We start from the raw sequence: 24879 nt of genomic DNA, 5'->3' as shown, positions 1-24879 counted from the left end.
TCTTTCTTTTTAGGAAGTGAATCTGGATAGCAGCAGTCAAGGTGAGCCGTGGAGAGAAGTGGTTGTTATTGCTCAGCTCTCAAGAACAACACCTTTTTCAGCAGCTTGATCATGTCACAAGAGGGATCTGCCCAGTGTCAAGGATGCTGTTTGAGATTGAGGCTTCAGGTGAGTTGAGGATTGTGAGTGGGAGAGGGAGGGTGAGCAGGTATCCAGTTAGGAGTTCTTGGGAGGGGGTTTGCAGGCAGCAGGGTGAGAAAGGGTGTTTATTTGTTTATTTGAGGGCCCCCCCCACAAGGCTTCTAGCAGAGGCATTCCCATGTCTTAGAGCACACAGAGTCATCCAGTGCACTCACAGGAATGCCATTTAATTTTGCCTTTCTCTAACCCAGGTGCCAGCCCTAATAAAGGCCACAGCCTTGGAATCAGGATGAAGCTGGAGCCTGAGGGAGCCAGGCACACTCAGGAGAGGGCAAGTAGCTGACTGGCTGGGATTTGGCCCACATAACTCTGGACTCATTCTTTGGTTTTGGTTTTCTTTATTGTAGCTGACCGAGAGGCTCACAGGCCATCACGAGGCTCTCTGAAGCAGACTCATTTCAGGTGCAACGTGGATTCCCATCACCGATCATCCAAAAGATAAGTTGGGAGCCACGGCCTGGAGATGGGGGCGTAGCAGGTTGGGAGTTCTTGGGACAGATTTAAAAATTAGCGGAGGGAAAAGCAAACTTGTCCAAGGGCCTCTTAGGACAGCTAAAGGGAGAGGCTCTACTTTTGATGGCAGCTTTCAGGCGGGCAGTGCAGAACAGCTCTGGTTTGTGTCGTGGTTTCCGGTGTGCCGTGTTCCCTAGTGTGTCTTTGGGGTCCCTTTTGCCTTCTTCCCTCGAGGCCCTCACCACAAGCATGATGTGTGGTGTTTGATGTCCCCCTGTTTGTCACGTTCTGTGTCACGGGTGTCTGCACACATATGGGTGCCGGAGCTGTTCTGCCCTGCCGCATGGCCAGCTGCAATGGGACAAGCCCTGGGGAGTGTAAATTTGTAATGGGGGCTGTACTTGGGCTCTAGATGCTATTCCTAGATGGATCTGAGGTCTTTGCAGCTTGTGAGTTATCCTGGTGGTGTTTGACACATGTTCTAACTTTCTTTCAGGTGCAGATGCATTGCATCCATGGCAGAGGGTCAGAGTTAGCAGGTGCCGGGCCTTCCTAGGAGCAGGGTGAGTAGCAGACTGGTGGGGTTTTGGCCGATGGGGTGCCAAGATCAGGCACTGATGTTTGGTTCTCTTTACTCTAGCTGTCTGAGAGACACCAGCCCGGTGACAGCAGGACCTTCCCAGCTGACGAGGTGGCCTTTCTTTGCACCTGGCACGGACCGGCATCGCCAGATGTCTGAGAGATAAGTAGAGGGCTATGACCCACAGAGGGGATGAAGGCAGGGTGCTGGTTTGGGAATTACTGGGAGGGGTTTTTGAGTCCAATTTGGCGGTGGGGGGGTGTCCATGAAGTGGCCCCTTAGGCCCCATGAAAGCCAAGTCTTACCTTTGATCACAGTGCTGAGGTGTTCAGGGCAGAGCAGTCCCGGTGTGTCTGGTGTCACTTGTCTGCTGTGCATTATGTGTTGTTTGTGTATCTCCTGTCTTTTACCTTAGCACATTGAGGGGCCTGTCAGAAACCTTGGCATCATTGTTAGCATCTGTGATCTCTGCATTCCTTGGCCTGGCACCCAGGCCAGAGATGCGATTCTGATACCTGTCTGAGCTCCCCAGTCAAAAGTTCTCTCTTTGGAAGCATCCAGTCAGATGTCTTGTCAGGTCTTGTTCTGAGCTGTACGGACAGCTGTGCCCCACCTGGATCCATTATGGTGGATTAGGGCTTGAAAGAATGTGAGGGCAGGCAGAGGATTCTGACCATAGGATTCCTAGGCATCCATCTTTACTGTTCTTGGAATCAATCATTCAGTTAGCATCTTCTTCCTGCAGTGTTCTCTGAGCCTCATCAGCTCACCGTCATTTTGAACTCAGTCATCTCCTTTTGCATGCTCTCAGTCCTTGCAGCCATTTTCCTTGCCAAGGGATTTCTGTTCCTGTTGTGTCCCCGTTGTGTGTCCTGTCCTGTCTGTCCTGTGTCACGGGTGTCAGCACACATTTGTGCCGGGGCTGCTCTGCCCTGCCGCATAGCCTGGTGCGATAGGAGAGGGCCCGGGGACTTGGAATGTGTAATGGGGGGTGCAGTTGGACTCTAGATGGGATTTGTAGATGGACACAGGACATCTGGAGCTCTTAAGTTGTCCTGCAACAGTGTGACTCTTGTCCTAACATTTTTTTCAGATTCAGATGAATTAAATCTGGGCCAGAGGGCCCCATCCCGTGTGAGGGGATTCCCCCGAGCAGGTGAGGCCCCATTTGTCTGTGGAGCAGAAGTGTACATGGTGACTCTGTTAGAGCTCACTTCTTTGTCTTTCTTTTTAGGAAGTGAATCTGGATATCAGCAGTCAAGATGAGCCGTGGAGAGAAGTGGTTGTTATTGCTCAGCTCTCAAGAACAACACCTTTTTCAGCAGCTTGATCATGTCACAAGAGGGATCTGCCCAGTGTCAAGGATGCTGTTTGAGATTGAGGCTTCAGGTGAGTTGAGGATTGTGAGTGGGAGAGGGAGGGTGAGCAGGTATCCAGTTAGGAGTTCTTGGGAGGGGGTTTGCAGGCAGCAGGGTGAGAAAGGGTGTTTATTTGTTTATTTGAGGGCCCCCCCCACAAGGCTTCTAGCAGAGGCATTCCCATGTCTTAGAGCACACAGAGTCATCCAGTGCACTCACAGGAATGCCATTTAATTTTGCCTTTCTCTAACCCAGGTGCCAGCCCTAATAAAGGCCACAGCCTTGGAATCAGGATGAAGCTGGAGCCTGAGGGAGCCAGGCACACTCAGGAGAGGGCAAGTAGCTGACTGGCTGGGATTTGGCCCACATAACTCTGGACTCATTCTTTGGTTTTGGTTTTCTTTATTGTAGCTGACCGAGAGGCTCACAGGCCATCACGAGGCTCTCTGAAGCAGACTCATTTCAGGTGCAACGTGGATTCCCATCACCGATCATCCAAAAGATAAGTTGGGAGCCACGGCCTGGAGATGGGGGCGTAGCAGGTTGGGAGTTCTTGGGACAGATTTAAAAATTAGCGGAGGGAAAAGCAAACTTGTCCAAGGGCCTCTTAGGACAGCTAAAGGGAGAGGCTCTACTTTTGATGGCAGCTTTCAGGCGGGCAGTGCAGAACAGCTCTGGTTTGTGTCGTGGTTTCCGGTGTGCCGTGTTCCCTAGTGTGTCTTTGGGGTCCCTTTTGCCTTCTTCCCTCGAGGCCCTCACCACAAGCATGATGTGTGGTGTTTGATGTCCCCCTGTTTGTCACGTTCTGTGTCACGGGTGTCTGCACACATATGGGTGCCGGAGCTGTTCTGCCCTGCCGCATGGCCAGCTGCAATGGGACAAGCCCTGGGGAGTGTAAATTTGTAATGGGGGCTGTACTTGGGCTCTAGATGCTATTCCTAGATGGATCTGAGGTCTTTGCAGCTTGTGAGTTATCCTGGTGGTGTTTGACACATGTTCTAACTTTCTTTCAGGTGCAGATGCATTGCATCCATGGCAGAGGGTCAGAGTTAGCAGGTGCCGGGCCTTCCTAGGAGCAGGGTGAGTAGCAGACTGGTGGGGTTTTGGCCGATGGGGTGCCAAGATCAGGCACTGATGTTTGGTTCTCTTTACTCTAGCTGTCTGAGAGACACCAGCCCGGTGACAGCAGGACCTTCCCAGCTGACGAGGTGGCCTTTCTTTGCACCTGGCACGGACCGGCATCGCCAGATGTCTGAGAGATAAGTAGAGGGCTATGACCCACAGAGGGGATGAAGGCAGGGTGCTGGTTTGGGAATTACTGGAAGGGGTTTTTGAGTCCAATTTGGCGGTGGGGGGGTGTCCATGAAGTGGCCCCTTAGGCCCCATGAAAGCCAAGTCTCACCTTTGATCACAGTGCTGAGGTGTTCAGGGCAGAGCAGTCCCGGTGTGTCTGGTGTCACTTGTCTGCTGTGCATTATGTGTTGTTTGTGTATCTCCTGTCTTTTACCTTAGCACATTGAGGGGCCTGTCAGAAACCTTGGCATCATTGTTAGCATCTGTGATCTCTGCATTCCTTGGCCTGGCACCCAGGCCAGAGATGCGATTCTGATACCTGTCTGAGCTCCCCAGTCAAAAGTTCTCTCTTTGGAAGCATCCAGTCAGATGTCTTGTCAGGTCTTGTTCTGAGCTGTACGGACAGCTGTGCCCCACCTGGATCCATTATGGTGGATTAGGGCTTGAAAGAATGTGAGGGCAGGCAGAGGATTCTGACCATAGGATTCCTAGGCATCCATCTTTACTGTTCTTGGAATCAATCATTCAGTTAGCATCTTCTTCCTGCAGTGTTCTCTGAGCCTCATCAGCTCACCGTCATTTTGAACTCAGTCATCTCCTTTTGCATGCTCTCAGTCCTTGCAGCCATTTTCCTTGCCAAGGGATTTCTGTTCCTGTTGTGTCCCCGTTGTGTGTCCTGTCCTGTCTGTCCTGTGTCACGGGTGTCAGCACACATTTGTGCCGGGGCTGCTCTGCCCTGCCGCATAGCCTGGTGCGATAGGAGAGGGCCCGGGGACTTGGAATGTGTAATGGGGGGTGCAGTTGGACTCTAGATGGGATTTGTAGATGGACACAGGACATCTGGAGCTCTTAAGTTGTCCTGCAACAGTGTGACTCTTGTCCTAACATTTTTTTCAGATTCAGATGAATTAAATCTGGGCCAGAGGGCCCCATCCCGTGTGAGGGGATTCCCCCGAGCAGGTGAGGCCCCATTTGTCTGTGGAGCAGAAGTGTACATGGTGACTCTGTTAGAGCTCACTTCTTTGTCTTTCTTTTTAGGAAGTGAATCTGGATATCAGCAGTCAAGATGAGCCGTGGAGAGAAGTGGTTGTTATTGCTCAGCTCTCAAGAACAACACCTTTTTCAGCAGCTTGATCATGTCACAAGAGGGATCTGCCCAGTGTCAAGGATGCTGTTTGAGATTGAGGCTTCAGGTGAGTTGAGGATTGTGAGTGGGAGAGGGAGGGTGAGCAGGTATCCAGTTAGGAGTTCTTGGGAGGGGGTTTGCAGGCAGCAGGGTGAGAAAGGGTGTTTATTTGTTTATTTGAGGGCCCCCCCCACAAGGCTTCTAGCAGAGGCATTCCCATGTCTTAGAGCACACAGAGTCATCCAGTGCACTCACAGGAATGCCATTTAATTTTGCCTTTCTCTAACCCAGGTGCCAGCCCTAATAAAGGCCACAGCCTTGGAATCAGGATGAAGCTGGAGCCTGAGGGAGCCAGGCACACTCAGGAGAGGGCAAGTAGCTGACTGGCTGGGATTTGGCCCACATAACTCTGGACTCATTCTTTGGTTTTGGTTTTCTTTATTGTAGCTGACCGAGAGGCTCACAGGCCATCACGAGGCTCTCTGAAGCAGACTCATTTCAGGTGCAACGTGGATTCCCATCACCGATCATCCAAAAGATAAGTTGGGAGCCACGGCCTGGAGATGGGGGCGTAGCAGGTTGGGAGTTCTTGGGACAGATTTAAAAATTAGCGGAGGGAAAAGCAAACTTGTCCAAGGGCCTCTTAGGACAGCTAAAGGGAGAGGCTCTACTTTTGATGGCAGCTTTCAGGCGGGCAGTGCAGAACAGCTCTGGTTTGTGTCGTGGTTTCCGGTGTGCCGTGTTCCCTAGTGTGTCTTTGGGGTCCCTTTTGCCTTCTTCCCTCGAGGCCCTCACCACAAGCATGATGTGTGGTGTTTGATGTCCCCCTGTTTGTCACGTTCTGTGTCACGGGTGTCTGCACACATACGGGTGCCGGAGCTGTTCTGCCCTGCCGCATGGCCAGCTGCAATGGGACAAGCCCTGGGGAGTGTAAATTTGTAATGGGGGCTGTACTTGGGCTCTAGATGCTATTCCTAGATGGACCTAAGGTGTTTGCAGCTTGTGAGTTATCCTGGTGGTGTTTGACACATGTTCTAACTTTCTTTCAGGTGCAGATGCATTGCATCCATGGCAGAGGGTCAGAGTTAGCAGGTGCCGGGCCTTCCTAGGAGCAGGGTGAGTAGCAGACTTGTGGGGTTTTGGCCGATGGGGTGCCAAGATCAGGCACTGATGTTTGGTTCTCTTTACTCTAGCTGTCTGAGAGACACCAGCCCGGTGACAGCAGGACCTTCCCAGCTGACGAGGTGGCTTTTCTTTGCACCTGGCACGGACCGGCATCCCCAGATGTCTGAGAGATAAGTAGAGGGCTATGACCCACAGAGGGGATGAAGGCAGGGTGCTGGTTTGGGAATTACTGGGAGGGGTTTTTGAGTCCAATTTGGAGGTGGGGGGGTGTCCATGAAGTGGCCCCTTAGGCCCCATGAAAGCCAAGTCTCACCTTTGATCACAGTGCTGAGGTGTTCAGGGCAGAGCAGTCCCGGTGTGTCTGGTGTCACTTGTCTGCTGTGCATTATGTGTTGTTTGTGTATCTCCTGTCTTTTACCTTAGCACATTGAGGGGCCTGTCAGAAACCTTGGCATCATTGTTAGCATCTGTGATCTCTGCATTCCTTGGCCTGGCACCCAGGCCATAGAACTTTTGACTCGGGAGCTCAGACAGGCATCAGACTCCTCTCTTTGGAAGCATCCAGTCAGATGTCTTGTCAGGTCTTGTTCTGAGCTGTACGGACAGCTGTGCCCCACCTGGATCCATTATGGTGGATTAGGGCTTGAAAGAATGTGAGGGCAGGCAGAGGATTCTGACCATAGGATTCCTAGGCATCCATCTTTACTGTTCTTGGAATCAATCATTCAGTTAGCATCTTCTTCCTGCAGTGTTCTCTGAGCCTCATCAGCTCACCGTCAGTTTGAACTCAGTCATCTCCTTTTGCGTGCTCTCAGTCCTTGCAGCCATTTTCCTTATCTAGAGGTTTCTGTCTGTTTTGTGTCCCTGATGTCTGTCACGTCCTATCCTGTGTCACGGGTGTCAGCACACATTTGTGCCGGGGCTGCTCTGCCCTGCCGCATAGCCTGGTGCGATAGGAGAGGGCCTGGGGACTTGGAATGTGTAATGTGGGGTGCAGTTGGACTCCAGATGGGATTTGTAGATAGACACAGGATATCTGGAGCTCTTAAGGTATCCTGCCTCCCTTTGACTTTTGTCCTGACTTTGTTTCAGATGCACCTCCTCAGGTGACTGCAGTGGTTCTCTCGGTTCTATCTTCTCAAAGGATGTAGGTCTCGAGAATTCATCTTCCAGAAGTTATCTCCAGTCCTGGCTTGTGTTGTATGTACCTGTGGTGGCTTATGCTGTATGTACCTATACCATGTGTATCTATGTTGGGTTATACGGTGTGTACTCAAATTCTGTGTACCTATGTTGGCTTGTACTGTGTGTACTTACACAGCATGTAAGTGCGTTACCCTATATTGTGTATACTTACGCTCTGTTTACACTTGCACTGTTTACCTCAGCCTATATTGTGTGTACTTATATTGTACCACTTACGATCAGAGCTGCCCTGCCCTGGCACGTAGTCACAGTTAGGTAGAACAGTTATAGAAATTTTACTCTTCATCTGTCTTTTGTGGGATTTTGGGTAGAAAGTTTATGGGTCCAGAGTGGGGACAAGTCCTAGCTGTCAGATAGCCACTCGTTGACCCTTCCTGTTGTCTCACAGGTCCCCGAGGCTGCTGATTTCCCCAGGGTCTGCCATTTACTTCAAGGAGCAGCAGCCAGAAGATGTGTCACAGCACGTTCTTCAGCGTCTCAGGTAAGGGCTGCAGTGAGCGTGTAAGTGGCAAGAGTGTGTCAGTGTGTGTGAGAGCACGTGGCTGTGTCTGTCTGTGTCTGCTCGTCTCTGCATGTGTGGGCACATGCTGACTGGATTTAACCTTGTGTGTATGACTTTTGCTTTTCAGGTTTTGCAACTCATTTTTAAAGTTAGAATAAAAAATCCTCAGCCGGGTTATATTGTATGTACTGACATGGAATGTACCCATGTTGGCTTAAAACCCAGTAAAACAGACGAAGATGGGTAAGAAAAAATCCAGAAAAAAACCCCAACAAGATGGGCAAGAAAAAAACCCAGAAAAGAACCCCAAGACGGGCAAGAAAAAACCCAGAAAAAAAAAACGAAGATGGGCATGAAGTGACCCAGGAAAAACCCCCAAGATGGGCAAGAAAAAACCCAGAGAAAACCCAGAAAAACAATTCGAAGAAGAGCAAGAAAAGACCCGGAAAACACCCAGAAAAAATCGCAACCAAAGTATAAATATATAAATGTCTTTCAAATATATAGAGAATTGTTAAATTATTTAAAATACAAAATAACATAAATTAATATCTGCATGTAAGATCCATAATACAAGTAATACTGTATATATCCTATTATAGTGTATTGTAAGAAATAGATATAAAATTGATATAAATGTATTTATGTTTATCATATCTATCATTTGTTATATATTACACCATATTGATATAAGTTTTTTAAAGCAGTTTAACATAAAGGGGGGTTTTGTTTTTTATTTGGCAAAAGCAGGGGTTTTAGTACAAAAATGATAGATACAAATAATATAAAGGTAGAAATCTAAGTATAGAAAGAGATCATAAATAGGTAAAGGCTAATATAAAATTAAAAATCTAAGATAAAATAAGTTGTAGCAGTACATATGGTACATAATTTAAAAAATACTTTATTTCTATTATTTGAATAGGACACATATTATATATCATGATTAATATAATGCTTAAATATAAACTATAAATATAAATGGGAATATAGTCATGCATATATGGTGTGTTGTTTAATTTCTTGGTATGATTAACTCAGTGTAAGTTGTTTTTTGAGTGAACTAACTTTCTGGATGGGTTGGTTTGTATTTGAGACTGGATTGATTTCAATAGGTTTCTTTCATAGACTTGTGATAGGTATTACTGGGGTTTTGGCTTTGTTTACTGTATGCGTAAACATACAGCTTTGGTTGGGCCAGCTGGGCTGCCGGAGTTTGTGGGTGTGAATTTATTTGATGGCTTTTGTTAAATGCAGTGTTTAATTTTTGACAGGTTTTTCAATGTAGTGGTTTTAAGGTGGTTTTTAGAATTGATTGTATGGTTTGATGTTGTTTATAGTTGCTGTCCGGTAAGGGATGTGGTGTGAGTACTTGAACGTTATGGTTTTGGTTTTCCTAAGTTCCATTTTCTTTCTGGTTCGATAGGTTTTTTTAGTTTTATTTTTGGTGCCAGGGGTATTCACGTGGTGGGTTTTTATAGGCAATATGTTTTTTAATTTGGGTAGTGATATTTTTTAGTATTTTAACAGTTTAGATTTTTTATTTTTATGCTTTGAATTAGTTTTCTTTTAATTTTAAATTAACTTTTATAGATTATTGGTTTTTATTTGTGCATTAGCATAAAGGTAGAGCTTTGGGGGCTTCTTTTAGTACTGTTTAGTTTTGAGTCTAGTGAGTTGGTTTGATTTAATTTTTAGTGGGTGTTTGTTTTTCTTAGCAGTTGTGTCATTTTCAAGGTGTATTTGAGGTTCTTGGGGTTTTTGAGATACTGGTTTAGGCGGATGTTTATGATGAGCATGTGCGCAGGTTTTGGGCTAGTTGAAGTGGGATTTAAAATTTATTTTGGGTTAGGTTTATTTTAGTGTTTATGAGGGTTCAGTGTTGTGGGATGTTTGTTCCGTTAGTGATAAAAATAGGTTTTGTTTTGATGTGCTGCGATGGGATGAGCGTGTGCTGCGTGCCGGTGCTGACAAAGGTACGGTATTGTTGTGGCTCTGATGTGTCGGGTTAATGAATTCATATGGTTTAATATAGAGATGGAAATAGAAATAAATATACATTTAAAAAGAAATATAACATTAGAGTGGTAAACATAAATATAGAGAACAGATACATATATAAAACTATAATTCATGGTATAGAATTGCAAGATATTATCATATAGATAAATGATAGTCTATTATATATATGCACAAAGATATATAAATATAGATTGTAAATATAAAAATACTTAAATATAGTTAAATTGGGGGTTTTATTAGGTTGTAGACCTGTTTTTATTAATAAATCATATAAATAGAAATAAAATAAAAATTCAGATACAAATATATAGGGAAATACAAATATCTATAAATATTGATATTAAATAAATCCAAGTAAAAGAAATATACAATACAGAAATTTTCTATCTATGCTTATATTAGAGGGCATTCTCCCTAAGATATATATAATATCTATGAATATAATGAATAAAAATTATCAATCTAAATATGATTATAATTTTGAAAGATAAAGTTACTTGTTAAATTTTAAATGTGGTTGAAATAAAGAAGTGTCCTTGGTTTTGATTTGGTTAGAGGCAGGAGTTTTATTTTAAATAATAGAAGTGTTATAGAAATGTGAATCTTAAGATAGAAATAGATAATAAATATATAAAGGGAGATTGCTAAACTATGACTACAAATTGAACTATAAATATAGGTAAGTAATATGAAGAGTTGTAGTATAGAATATAAATAACATGATACGGCAATATAAATTATAAATGGGAATATAAATATAAAAATAGGTAAGTATAGTTTAAAAGAAAGGGAATTTTTTGGCTTTTATTTAAGTAGAGGCAGGGGTTTTATTTTAAATAAGTGTTACAGAAGTAAAAATCTTGACGCAGAAATATATAGTCAATGTATAAAAATATGTATAAAAATATATAACTGCTCGCATCAGATGTAATATAGAATATAAATTTATGTACAAATTGAGATTGATAAAGATAAATGTATAAGTAAGCAATATACATTAATGTACATTATAAATGCAAATAGGAATATAAAAATCAGACATAAGGATAAAACCTATTTAAATATTGTTTGAAAGAAAGGGTTGGGGTTTTTTTTATTCTTACTGGGTTAGAGGCAGGGTTTTTATTTTAAATGATATGAATGTAGATATTATTGGTATATATTTCTCAATATTGAGATATACAATCAAGATATAAATATAGATATAAACACAAAATATAAGTAAATAGAGATAATAGGAAGAGATGTAATGGAGAATACAAATAACAGCATACGTAAGTATACATTTTAAATGTAAATGTGAATATGGACCTGAAAAACAGAATTTTAAAAAATATTGAAATACAGTTGAGAAGAAAGGGTTTTCTTTTTGGCTTTAACGTGGGTGGAGGCAGGGGTTTTATTTTAAATAATGGAAGTGCTACAGAAGTAAAAATCCTCACACAGAAAGATATAATAAATATATAAAGATCTGAATAAAAATACGAAAAAAAATAGAAGTAATAGGAAGAGTTGTAACATAGAATATAAATTTATAAATAAATGGGAAAATAGAAATGCAAAATCGAACACACATCAGTATAGAATTTAAATATAAATGTGGATCTAAATTTGAAAAATATTATTTAAAAAAAAATGAAATACAGTTGAAATGAAAGGGGTTTGTATTTGGCATGTATGGGTGGACGCAGGGGTTTTATTTTGAATCCTGCAAGTGTTAGAGAAGTAAAAATCCTAAGAGAAATGTATACTTCCAATGTAAAAATAGGTATATTTCGAGCGGGGCCGAATTGTTCGGTAGAGGCGAAGAGCCGAGTGTTGCCGAAAAGAGCCGACTTGAGCCGAAGAGCCGAGTGTGGCCGAACAGAGGCGACTTGAGCCGAAGAGCCGAGTGTGGCCGAACAGAGCCGACTTGAGCCGAAGAGCCGAGTGTAGCCGAAAACAGCCGAGTTTACACTAAGAGCCGACTGGAATCGATAGCCGAGGGTAGCCGACACTGGCCGCATTTAGACAATGCGCCGAGTGTGACCGAGTTTAGCCCAAGCGTGCCGAGTTGGGCCGAAGAGCCGAACTGAAACGAGTTTAGACCAAGAGCCGAAGCAAGCCGAATTGAGCCGAGTTTCTTTAAACAGAACCGAAGGACGCCGCAGCGCTCTCCCTGCAGGTCTCCGGATCACACGGCAGGGGGCGCTGTATAAAGTAAGTATAAAATATCAACTATCTATAAGAAGGAATAAAAGCTCTATGTCACGTACAGCAGTAGAAAATTTCAGGCTCCCAGGGAGTAAATAGTTTTCTTTACATCATTTTCGTTTTGCAGTTTTTTTTTACTGCCAGGTAGCCCGAAAGTTTCTAGTGCTGCTTTTTTATTCTACAGCTAGAAAGGAAAACCAAGATTAGACATAGAGGGAAAGAAGGAAAGAAAAGGAAAACAAGAAAATAAGGAATGGAACTGAAAGGAAGAAAGAAAGAAGGACAGGAAGGCAGGAAGGAAGGAAGGCAGGCAGGCCAAAGAAAAAAAACCAAGGAGGGCAAGGAGAAACGCAGGAAAAAAAAAAAAAAAAAAAAAAAAAGGATAAAGACTTGGAGATGCGCAAGAAAAAACCCAGAAAAAATCCCCAAGATGGGCAAGAAATAAAATCAGAAAAAAAAAAAAAAAAAAAAGAAAAAAAAAAAAAAAAACAAACCAGGATGGGGATGAAAATTTCTGGAAAAAACCCCAGAAACAAACAGAAAAAAAACCCCAAGATGGGCAAGAAGAAACGAAGAAAAGAACCCAAGAAATGCCAGAAAACGTCAAGGAAAAAGGGAGTAAAAGCCCCAAGAAACAAGGCAAGAAAGAGAGGCAATAGAGGCCACAAAAAAGGCAAGAGAAAACACAAGCAATGCCAGGAAAAGGTACGAAAATGGTTCTGCCAGGTGCGATCAAGGTGAGCGGGTTCAGTCTCAGGTACAGGAGATGAACAAGTGTCAGATTAGCTCGGGGCACTGCTGTGCAATGCAGCCGTGACAGGATTTATGTTTAAATATAGTTTAAATGAATTGGGGATTGTTTGGTTTTCATTGGGGTATAGGCTGGAGATTTCATAAAAGGTATAAAAATAGAAATCCAATTATATCCTATATATCTCGATATCGATAAATATTTAATCTACGTAAATATAAGGAAAAGAAATATGTTGTGTAAAAATAATATATCTATTATTATATAAAAAGGTATTCTCTCCAATCTATAAGATATCTATAAATATAATAAATGAAAATTACAAATGTAAATGTGAATAGAATTACGAAAAACAAAATAATTTTTAAAATTTTAAGTGTGGTTTAAATAAAGGGGTGTCTGTGGTTTTTCTTTCGTTAGAGGCAGGGGTTTTATTTTAAATAATATAAGTACTATAGAAATCTAAATCGGCATAGAGAAATATATAATAAAAATCTAAAGATGTAATACTAAACTATGAATTTAAAAAGAAATAGAAATAGAAATCTATGTAAGTAACATGAAAAGATGTAATATACACTATAATAAATATTATACAGTAATATAAATTCTAAATCTAAAAGCGAATATAAATATGACAAATATATGATGGGGCTCGGAGCAGCCCAGGTGTGAGTGTGAGGATGATGAGGGCTCGGAGCAGCCCAGGTGTGAGCTGTGAGGATGATGAGGGGGTGGCTCTTGTCCCGGGCGGTTTTAACGGGGGGAGAGTTTGCCTCTGTACATTTTTGCATGGAGCTGCTGAGTGGAGGGGTTTGTGCCGAGGGACGAATCTTTGTGCCGGGGAGCAGCAGCCGAGCAGGTGAGCCCGTGTGGGTTTGGAGCGGGGAATTTTGTCCTTCCCCTTTGCAATTTCATCTTGCCAGTCCCTCCCCGCTTCCCCAGGAGCAGAAATGGAGCTTATGAGGACGAAAGGGATTAAGGAGGAGGAAGCAGCTCCTCTTCTTTTATTGTCTGCGTTTGAACTGAGGGGATCCCTCTTCACTTGTGGTTTTAAGGGCGTTGATTGCAGGAAAAGCTGCCTTTTCCAGGCTGTTGGGGGTATCCCGGGGGTGACAGGGAATCCCTGCGTTCTATTTGAAGGGGAATGGGAAAAGTATTCTTGTGGTGTTATGGGTTTGGTTTGAAGGCAGCCACCCCATTTTCATCACCCTAGGGTTGAAATGGAGGGGGCAGCCGTGGTGTCCCTCCTTTTCAAGGCTTTGAATGGAGGTGGAAATGGCCCTTTGCCATCAGTCGAAGGCTTTCATTTGAGGAGCGCCCCTTCTTTTGTGCTCTCGTAGGGGACGAACGTGAAGGGGAGAGGACACTTCTTTGCCCTTGTTGAAGGGAGGCGAGCCCCGCCTGCGGCGTCAGTTTCGGGCTTCGGTTGCGGGAAGCTGCAGCTGTGGCAGCGTTTGCAGGGCTGCAAGGGGGCCGTGCCGCTGCATGGGAGGGCGCTTGTGGTGGCCGCGGCCCGGGCCGGAACGTTGCCGCTCGGGAGCGGCGCTGGCACGGCCCGGGCAGCTGCCGGGGCGCACGGGGGATTTGGCGCGGCCGGGCCGGCCAAGGGCGGCGGTGGCGGAGCCGCGCCGGTGCGAGCCGAGGGAGCCGCGCCGGGCCGGCCAAGGGCGGCAGAGGCGGCGCGGGCGCTGCTGCGGCGGCCCGGGCGGTGCCGGCCGCTCCGGCCGCTCCGGGCGCGGGGCTCGGGCGCCGCCGCCACCCCCGGGCCCGGCGCCGGCCCCGCCGGGCAGGGGCAGCGGGCGCGGCTCTCCGGGCCGGCGCCGGCCCCGCGTGCCGGAGGAGCCGCCGGAGGAGCCGGTCTCCTGGCGGGAGCCGCGCTCCGTCCGGGGCCGGCAGCGAGCGCGGGCTTCGGCTGCTCGCAGTGCTGGGGCGGTGCCGCGGTTCGGAGGCGCTTTTTCGGCATTGATTGCATCGCTGTGCTCGGTTTGCAGCGGGGGTACGCTAAGGGCTACGGGGTTCTTCCTGAGTGCTGCGGTTCTCGGTGCCGGTGGGGATGATAAAGGTTCGTTTCGGATTGGGTTTCGTAGTCGGATATGGTTTTTTTGCCGGGGTATTATGTTTAGAAAGGCGCGCAATGGTTTTTACGGGTCGTAGCGCGAAGCAGCGGTTCGGATTTTAATTCTGTTGAGGTGGCTTTTATTGGCGTGAGTGGGTAGTGTTTGTTTCGGTGGGCTTTTGAGGTAGCGTCGTGTCGTTCATAGCAGCGGGTTTTTAATCTCGCGAATTGCATGTGTGTTTATCGTCTTCCAGGGCTTTTATTTATTTGGTTTGTTTGATTGTAGTGTATGTTTTATGGTTGCGGGTAATTTGGGAGACATTGTTTATGGTTACGTTTGTCTTTAGTCTTTGTGTTCGTTTCTAGGCGTTATTTTTATTTTGATAGCTTGAGGCACTATGGGTTTATTCAGTTGGGAATAATATTTTTGTTGCAGATTTAAGTTCATTTGGTTTTTGGGATTATTCTTGTTGTTGGTTTCTTCATTTTCTTTTTTGTTGTTGTTTTTGTCTTTTAATGTATTTGAGTATGGTTTATCAGGGTTTTTTTTGGGAACATGGGTATTTATATGGTGGGTTTTTAAAGTATTTTTTTACTAGGGTAGTTAATTTCTTAGTTTTTAGCGGTTGAGATGTTTTCCATTTTGTTAATTAGTTCAGTTTTTAAAGTTATTTTTACAGAGGATTGTTTATTCTTTGAGTTAGTGTAGAGGTAGAATTTTGTCCGGTTTTTTTTTTTTTTTAGTAACGTTCAGGGTGAGTGGCACTGTCTGGAGTTTAGAAGATTGGTTTGACTTTTTTTTTAGTACCTTTTGTAATTTGCTGTGTGTGTTTCTGTAGGGTTTTCTTTTCTTTTGGTTCCATTTTTCGGTCGTGATGAGAATTGTTATTGACAAGAGTGTTCTTTGTTTTTTCTCTGACACTTGTTTGGCTGTTGGAGGTGTCTCGATGTTTTTGGAAGATATTGGTGGGAATTTGATGCTGGTTGTTCTGTCATTTCATTTAGGAATTGGATTTTAAATATACAATTATAACTCTCACTATATTGAAACAAAAGAAATAGATGTGTAGAAATGGGAATGAGCCAACGTTATTTTTATATATTCGGTCAATTTTTAAAATTTAACATGGAACATAAGTCATTATATGTTACAATTAGCTATTCTATTTTTTAATAGAGTATTGTGTATGTATACAGATATATGAATAGAGAATATAAATGGAAATACAACCCAAACAAAAATACAAATATAGAAATGTTTTTCAACTATATGCAGATATATAAAAAATTAGTAATAAATTGTAAATATACAATAACATAAATTGATACAATATATAATGCAAGTAATACTGTATATATCTTATTAAAATATATTTTAGGAGATGGATATAAAGTAGATATAAATATAGTACACAGATGTGGTATATCTATCATTTGTTGTATATTATGATAAATATAAATATAAAAAAAATTAAGGTAGTTTAAAATAATGGATGGTTTTGTTTTTTCTTTGCCAAAGCAGGGCTTTTAGTGTAAAAATTACAAATACAAATAATATAAAGGTAGAAATCTAAGTATAGAAATACATCATAAGCGCGTTAAAGATTTATATAAAAATTAGAAATATAAGAAAAAATAAGGGGTAGCAGCATATATGGTACATAATTTAAAAAATAATTCCCGTATATTTTTGACTAAGATGCATATTATATGTAGTTATGAATATAATGCATCAATATAAACTATAAATATAAATTTGAATATAGTCATACAAACTATAAATATAAAAATATTTCAATATAGTTTAAAAGAAGGGTTTTTTGTATTTATTGAGTTAGAAAGGGATTTTAATTTTAAATAATAAACGTGTTCTAGAAATAGAATTTCAAAAATATAAATATAGAATCAATACATAAAAATATTTATAAAAACACAAAAGATAAATAAATATTATTAGTAGGAATAGACGTAATACAGTATAAGGAATAGACATAATATACTGTACAAATTACATACTGCATCCATGTCCACTATAAATATGCACTTGAATATAAATACGAAAAATAGAAATATCAACTTTATTTAAATATCATTTAAAAGAACGGAGCTTGTTTTGGTCACGTCGGATAAGAGGCAGGTTTTTGGCATTTATTTCAGAGCAGTTTTTGTCTGGGGTCGCCCCTGTTCTTTTTTGCCGCGGTCGCTGCCCGCAGCCCCGAGGCGCGCTGCGCCCCCGTCTGGGGCGGGCGGCAGTGCTGCCTCCTTGTGGGCAGAGCGCGGTACTGCAGCCGTGCGCCGGCAGGCAGCCGAGAGGCCGCCATGCTGGGAGTGGCGTGTCGCGGGTGTCTCGGACTTTTCGTTGACCTTCTCGAGATGGCGGGGAAGTGGAGGACCCCGGTGGGTGTAAGTGAACTGCCTGCATGGAATACCGACGTCATGGCGGCCCCGACGGATTTTTCTGCGGCGTTTGAAGCGTATCCGATACATGCTGTGGGCTCAGCGTCGCCGCGGGCGGGCATATTTCTGCGGGTTTGTGACAGGCATCTGGGTTAACCTGGCCTGTCTGCGCCGGGGTCCTCTCATGCCCGCTCTCCCGCCCTCAGCGAGCCGAGCCGGGCTGAAGTGTTCCGAAGATCCGAGTGTGGCCGAAAATAACCGAGTTTAGCTTAAGAGACCAGGATAGCCTAGTGTAGCTGACATTAGCCGCGTTAGGACAAAGAGCCGCATGAGGTTAGCCAGTAGCCGGGAGTGGCCTGGTGGCTCCTGAAATTCCACGATAGGCAGGATGGTTCCCAGACCCAAGCTGGCCCCAGTGCCAAGTCGGGCTGACGTGATAGCGCCTCGTGGCTCCTGCAGTGTGCCATCCAGAAGCGGGGCAGGTGAGTTTTGTTTGCCAGGGAAAAGGGCCGTGGTTTGTGGGGGGGGGGCTGTGGCTGGGGGTGGCCGGCTGGCTCCTGAAATTCTTTGGTATGCAGGGTGGTTCCCAGACCCAAGGTGGCACCAGTGCCAAGTCAAAACTTCACTTGTCCTAGTTTAGATTTCTGATGTGGAGGAGCAGAAGTGCCACCTGATATGGAATTTGGTGCTCTCTGTGGAGTGACATCCTGTAAAATTTCTGTCCCAGAAATTCTGTCACGATGGCTCTGCTCCATAAAGAATGACACGGCCTGATTGTCAGCAATTTTTGCTTCTGCAATAGTGTAAAAATGCTAAAATTTGAACACTGCCTATAATTTCAAAAGAAAATATTTTAAAACTTGAAGTGATAGCTAAAATTAGGCCTGAAAGGTAGCAAGAGCAGGTAGCAAGAATATTTCTCCCTGCTTGTAGATATACTATTCATTCAAAAATTTGCTGATGGAGAGATTGTTTCATGTATTTAGTGACCTTTACAGATGTATTCCCCTAGTGTTTTGAGTTGATAGAATCATGGAATAATTCAGGTTGGAAGGGGCTCTAAAGATCACCTCATTCCAAGCCTGCTGCCGTGGGCAGGGACGTGGTTCCATAGAGCAGGTTGCTCTGAGCCTGATGCCAGAGCACCAATGGGCCTGGAACACTTCCAGGGATGGGGCAGCCCCAGCATCTGTGAGCAAGCTGTGCCAGCCAGGTGCCAGAGGAGGAAGAAAGCCCTTCCCACGTGGAGCAGAGGCTGCTGCAGCTTCGCGTAGCCTCGTGTCACCGAGCGTGTGAGACAGAAGAGCCCTTCCCGTGGAGGGGTATCGGCGCTGACGGATCCTTTTTGGGAGAAGCGGAGCAATGGAACGCCAGAGCAGCCTTCAGTTCTTCTGGCAGAGTTGGGAGCAGCTTGAAGCAGGAGCAGAGCTGGCCTGGTGCCTGCCAGCTCTGCAGGCAGTGGGGATGGAGAAGCTGCAGTTACCTGTCTGCTTGGCTGAGTCTTTAAAAAGGAGGCACTTTTCTGTAGTTCCTTTTCGATAAGCATTACGTGAAAGTTCCCCCTAGAAGTCCAAAGGCAGCTGTTTTCTTAGCAGGAGGAAGTCAGGAGGAGGCAAAGCGGGCAAAGACATCAGATAAGTCGGGATAAAATTCTTGGCTAACCTGTTTTTTCCCCTTCCTCCAGACAGCCAGTTCTGAAGCACTGAGCAGAGATCTGCCCGGGAGGAAGAGCAGAGCCAATCTCTGAGAGCTGACGCGCGAGCTGTGGTGAGGACAGCTGCTCCCTGCCTGCAGCCTGCCTTGGTGTGGGAGCTGCTGAGCTGCCATTCCTGTGGTGGGAGTGTTTCTCCTCTCATCGAGCCAAGCCAGAGACCTGCTAGGGAAGGAGCAGGTAAGGTTTAAGTACCGAGATCTCCCCAGTAAGAAGTGAGGTGACAAAAGGAAATGGCCTCAAGTTGCAGCAGGGAAGGCTTAGATTGGCTTTGAGGACCAATTTCTTCACTGAAAGGGTGGTCAGGCATAGGAGCAGGCTGCCCAGGGCAGTCCCCATTGCTGGAGACATTTAAAGCATGGCAAGATGTGGTGTTTCGGGACCTGATTGGGGTGGGGGCTTGGCAGTGCTGGGGCAGCAGCTGGGCTCGATGACCTTAGAAGGCTTTTGCAGCCTAAAGGACGCTATGGTTCTGGAAAGCCTCGACCCCTGTGGCTCTAACACAGCACCTGGATGCTGACGGAAGGAGGCTGGTGATAGAGCCTGGAGGTCCCTGTCCCACGGGGAGGGAGAGGACAAGGCAGTGTCGCCTGCAGGGAGGGTCTCGTCCCCAGAGGGCAGTCAGCGACTCCATCCCTGCCCGGGGCTCTGGGTGCAGCCTCGGGGTGGACACCTGCCCTCAGGTTTCCCTCTGGGCACCCGGGAAGGGAACCGGGTCCATCCGTGTGGCAGCTCCAGGGCCTGCAGGCTTTGGGGCTTTGCAGCTGTGTGCCTTGTCACAGGGTGGCAGGGACGTGACGCTGCCTGGGCACGCTGCTGGCCTGGGATCCTTGCTGCTTTCCTCCTTATCCCATATGGATTTAGCAGCAATCTTCTTCTATCTTTTCTTTAAAACTGTCCTTGGGAGAGTGCAAAGAGAGGGTAATCAGTTATGTCAAAGCCTACGTATTTTACCTGTTGGCACTTAAGAGAAAAGACAAAAGCCTGCTTGGCATCCTTCTGCCTGGAAGTGATTGTGACCCAGGGAAGTGAGGAAGGGGCTGGCCGAGGTCACTGAGGCTCTGAGATGGAGGTGAGTTTGCATCCCAGTTTATTGGAACGGAGGCTCATCAGAAGTTTCCTCGGCTGTCTAAGGCACAGAGCCCTGGAGCCCAGTAAGCCTGAGCTGCTGCATGCTTGCTGTGAGCCTTGGGGTGAGCGTGCATCGTTGCAGGCTTGGGATGGATTGGAATGTGCTGAGGAAACCGGAGGGAGGGAGGGAGGGAAATGCTCTGTTAACATGTGCCAATTCTTCTGTCAGACTCATCACGGCAGGACGGCGTGAAGGCTGAAAGCGTAAGAAGATGTGGAGGGAAGCAGAGAATCTGACAGGAGCATCGAACGCGCGAGCGCACGAATTTTGCTTTTTGCTTGGATGTAAACTCAGGAGTTGAAAGGAATTTGGGAGTGAGAAGGGACATTTCAGAAGGTGAAGAAGAAAAAGAAGTTGTTGTTGTTGTTACAGGCCTGGCAAAATCTTTTGTTCTAGCTAATAAAAGAAGTTAGTTTAAATAAAAAAAAGAAAAAAAAAAGTAGTTTTTCTTTACCTGACTATTATATTCATTGGTGGTATATGGTGTGTTGTTTAATTTCTTGGTATGATTAACTCAGTGTAAGTTGTTTTTTGAGTGAACTAACTTTCTGGATGGGTTGGTTTGTATTTGAGACAGGATTGATTTCAATAGGTTTCTTTCACAGACTTGTGATAGGTATTACTGGGGTTTTGGCTTTGTTTACTGTATGCATAAACATACAGCTTTGGTTGGGCCAGCTGGGCTGCCGGAGTTTGTGGGTGTGAATTTATTCGATGGCTTTGGTTAAATGCAGTGTTTAATTTTTGAAAGGTTTTTCAATGTAGTGGTTTTAAGGTGGTTTTTAGAATTGATTGTATGGTTTGATGTTGTTTATAGTTGCTGTCCGGTAAGGGATGTGGTGTGAGTACTTGAACCTTATGGTTTTGGTTTTCCTAAGTTCCGTTTTCTTTCTGGTTCGATAGGTTTTTTTAGTTTTATTTTTGGTGACAGGGGTATTTACATGGTGGGTTTTTATAGGCAATATGTTTTTTAATTTGGGTAGTGATATTTTTTAGTATTTTAACAATTTAGATTTTTTATTTTTATGCTTTGAATTAGTTTTCTTTTAATTTTAAATTAAGTTTTATAGATTATTGGTTTTTATTTGTGCATTAGCATAAAGGTAGAGCTTTGGGGGCTTCTTTTAGTACTGTTTAGGGTCAGTTGTACAGTTTTGAGTCTAGTGAGTTGGTTTGGTTTAATTTTTAGTGGGTGTTTGTTTTTCTTAGCAGTTGTGTCATTTTCAAGGTGTATTTGAGGTTTTTGGGGTTTTTGAGATACTGGTTTAGGAGGACGTTTATGATGAGCATGTGCGCAGGTTTTGGGCTAGTTGAAGTGGGATTTAAAATTTATTTTGGGTTACGTTTATTTGAGTGTTCATGAGGGTTCAGTGTTGTGGGATGTTTGTTCCGTTAGTGATAAAAATATGTTTTGTTTTGATGTGCTGCGATGGGATGAGCGTGTGCTGCGTGCCGGTGCTGACAAAGGTACGGTATTGTTGTGGCTTATTTATATGGTTTAATATAGAGATGAAAATAGTAATAAATATACATTTAAAAAGAAATATTACATTAGAGTGGTGAACATAAATATAGAGAACAGATACATATATAAAACTATAATTCATGGTATGGAATTGTAAGATATTATCACATAGATAAATGATAGTCTATTATATATATGCACAAAGGTATATAAATATAGATTGTAAATATAAAAATACTTAAATATAGTTAAATTGGGGGTTTTATTAGGTTGTAGACCTGTTTTTATTAATAAATCATATAAATAGAAAAAAATAAAAATTCAGATACAAATATATAGGGAAATACAAATATCTATAAATATTGATATTAAATAAATCCAAGTAAAAGAAATATACAATACAGAAATTTTCTATCTATGCTTATATTAGAGGGCATTCTCCCTAAGATATATATAATATCTATGAATATAATGAATAAAAATTATCAATCTAAATATGATTATAATTTTGAAAGATAAAGTTACTTGTTAAATTTTAAATGTGGTTGAAATAAAGAAGTGTCCTTGGTTTTGATTTGGTTAGAGGCAGGAGTTTTATTTTAAATAATAGAAGTGTTATAGAAATGTGAATCTTAAGATAGAAATAGATAATAAATATATAAAGGGAGATTGCTAAACTATGACTACAAATTGAACTATAAATATAGGTAAGTAATATGAAGAGTTGTAGTATAGAATATAAATAACATGATACGGCAATATAAATTATAAATGGGAATATAAATGTAAAAATAGGTAAGTATAGTTTAAAAGAAAGGGAATTTTTTGGCTTTTATTTAAGTAGAGGCAGGGGTTTTATTTTAAATAAGTGTTACAGAAGTAAAAATCTTGACGCAGAAATATATAGTCAATGTATAAAAATATGTATAAAAATATATAACTGCTCGCATCAGATGTAATATAGAATATAAATTTATGTACAAATTGAGATTGATAAAGATAAATGTATAAGTAAGCAATATACATTAATGTACATTATAAATGCAAATAGGAATATAAAAATCAGACATAAGGATAAAACCTATTTAAATATTGTTTGAAAGAAAGGGTTGGGGTTTTTTTTATTCTTACTGGGTTAGAGGCAGGGTTTTTATTTTAAATGATATGAATGTAGATATTATTGGTATATATTTCTCAATATTGAGATATACAATCAAGATATAAATATAGATATAAACACAAAATATAAGTAAATAGAGATAATAGGAAGAGATGTAATGGAGAATACAAATAACAGCATACGTAAGTATACATTTTAAATGTAAATGTGAATATGGACCTGAAAAACAGAATTTTAAAAAATATTGAAATACAGTTGAGAAGAAAGGGTTTTCTTTTTGGCTTTAACGTGGGTGGAGGCAGGGGTTTTATTTTAAATAATGGAAGTGCTACAGAAGTAAAAATCCTCACACAGAAAGATATAATAAATATATAAAGATCTGAATAAAAATACGAAAAAAAAATAGAAGTAATAGGAAGAGTTGTAACATAGAATATAAATTTATAAATAAATGGGAAAATAGAAATGCAAAATCGAACACACATCAGTATAGAATTTAAATATAAATGTGGATCTAAATTTGAAAAATATTATTTAAAAAAAATTAAATACAGTTGAAATGAAAGGGGTTTGTATTTGGCATGTATGGGTGGACGCAGGGGTTTTATTTTGAATCCTGCAAGTGTTAGAGAAGTAAAAATCCTAAGAGAAATGTATACTTCCAATGTAAAAATAGGTATATTTCGAGCGGGGCCGAATTGTTCGGAAGAGGCGAAGAGGCGAGTGTGGCCGAACAGAGCCGACTTGAGCCGAAGAGCCGAGTGTGGCCGAACAGAGCCGACTTGAGCCGAAGAGCCGAGTGTGGCCGAACAGAGCCGACTTGAGCCGAAGAGCCGAGTGTGGCCGAACAGAGGCGACTTGAGCCGAAGAGCCGAGTGTGGCCGAAAACATCCGAGTTTACACTAAGAGCCGATGATAGCCGACTGGAATCGATAGCCGAGGGTAGCCGACACTGGCCGCATTTAGACAATGCGCCGAGTGTGACCGAGTTTAGCCCAAGCGTGCCGAGTTGGGCCGAAGAGCCGAACTGAAACGAGTTTAGACCAAGAGCCGAAGCAAGCCGAATTGAGCCGAGTTTCTTTAAACAGAACCGAAGGACGCCGCAGCGCTCTCCCTGCAGGTCTCCGGATCACACGGCAGGGGGCGCTGTATAAAGTAAGTATAAAATATCAACTATCTATAAGAAGGAATAAAAGCTCTATGTCACGTACAGCAGTAGAAAATTTCAGGCTCCCAGGGAGTAAATAGTTTTCTTTACATCATTTTCGTTTTGCAGTTTTTTTTTACTGCCAGGTAGCCCGAAAGTTTCTAGTGCTGCTTTTTTATTCTACAGCTAGAAAGGAAAACCAAGATTAGACATAGAGGGAAAGAAGGAAAGAAAAGGAAAACAAGAAAATAAGGAATGGAACTGAAAGGAAGAAAGAAAGAAGGACAGGAAGGCAGGAAGGAAGGAAGGCAGGCAGGCCAAAGAAAAAAAACCAAGGAGGGCAAGGAGAAACGCAGGAAAAAAAAAAAAAAAAAAAAAAAAGGATAAAGACTTGGAGATGCGCAAGAAAAAACCCAGAAAAAATCCCCAAGATGGGCAAGAAATAAAATCAGAAAAAAAAAAAAAAAAACCAAAAAAAAAACAGGATGGGGATGAAAATTTCCGGAAAAAAACCCCAGAAACAAACAGAAAAAACCCCCCAAGATGGGCAAGAAGAAACGAAGAAAAGAACCCAAGAAATGCCAGAAAACGTCAAGGAAAAAGGGAGTAAAAGCCCCAAGAAACAAGGCAAGAAAGAGAGGCAATAGAGGCCACAAAAAAGGCAAGAGAAAACCCAAGCAATGCCAGGAAAAGGTACGAAAATGGTTCTGCCAGGTGCGATCAAGGTGAGCGGGTTCAGTCTCAGGTACAGGAGATGAACAAGTGTCAGATTAGCTCGGGGCACTGCTGTGCAATGCAGCCGTGACAGGATTGATGTTTAAATCTAGTTTAAATAAATTGGGGATTGTTTGGCTTTTATTGGGGTATAGGCTGGAGATTTCATAAAAGGTATAAAAATAGAAATCCAATTATATCCTATATATATCGATGTCGATAAATATTTAATATACGTAAATATAAGTAAAAGAAATATGTTGTGAAAAAAAATATATCTATTATTATATAAAAGGTATTCTCTCCAATCTGTAAGATATCTAT

General features: G+C 43.0%; 1 long non-coding RNA gene across 2 annotated transcripts; it reads left to right on the top strand.

The window, feature by feature from the left end:
- Nucleotides 1–4945: 4945 nt before the first annotated feature.
- Nucleotides 4946–20551, top strand: LOC141729067 (uncharacterized). Of its 2 annotated transcripts, XR_012580314.1 has the most exons (8): nucleotides 4946–5078; nucleotides 5303–6127; nucleotides 6205–7336; nucleotides 7731–7823; nucleotides 7972–8318; nucleotides 11635–12065; nucleotides 18951–19157; nucleotides 20278–20551. It is a non-coding gene; the product is annotated as an uncharacterized LOC141729067 (long non-coding RNA). The 2 variants fall into 2 exon arrangements; XR_012580315.1 differs by lacking the exon at nucleotides 11635–12065 and having other exon boundaries at nucleotides 4950–5078.
- Nucleotides 20552–24879: the final 4328 nt, after the last annotated feature.

Source organism: Zonotrichia albicollis, chromosome 5, assembly GCF_047830755.1.
Source record: "Zonotrichia albicollis isolate bZonAlb1 chromosome 5, bZonAlb1.hap1, whole genome shotgun sequence".
Classification (NCBI taxonomy): domain Eukaryota; kingdom Metazoa; phylum Chordata; class Aves; order Passeriformes; family Passerellidae; genus Zonotrichia; species Zonotrichia albicollis.
This window is presented reverse-complemented; position numbering and strand designations above follow the sequence as displayed.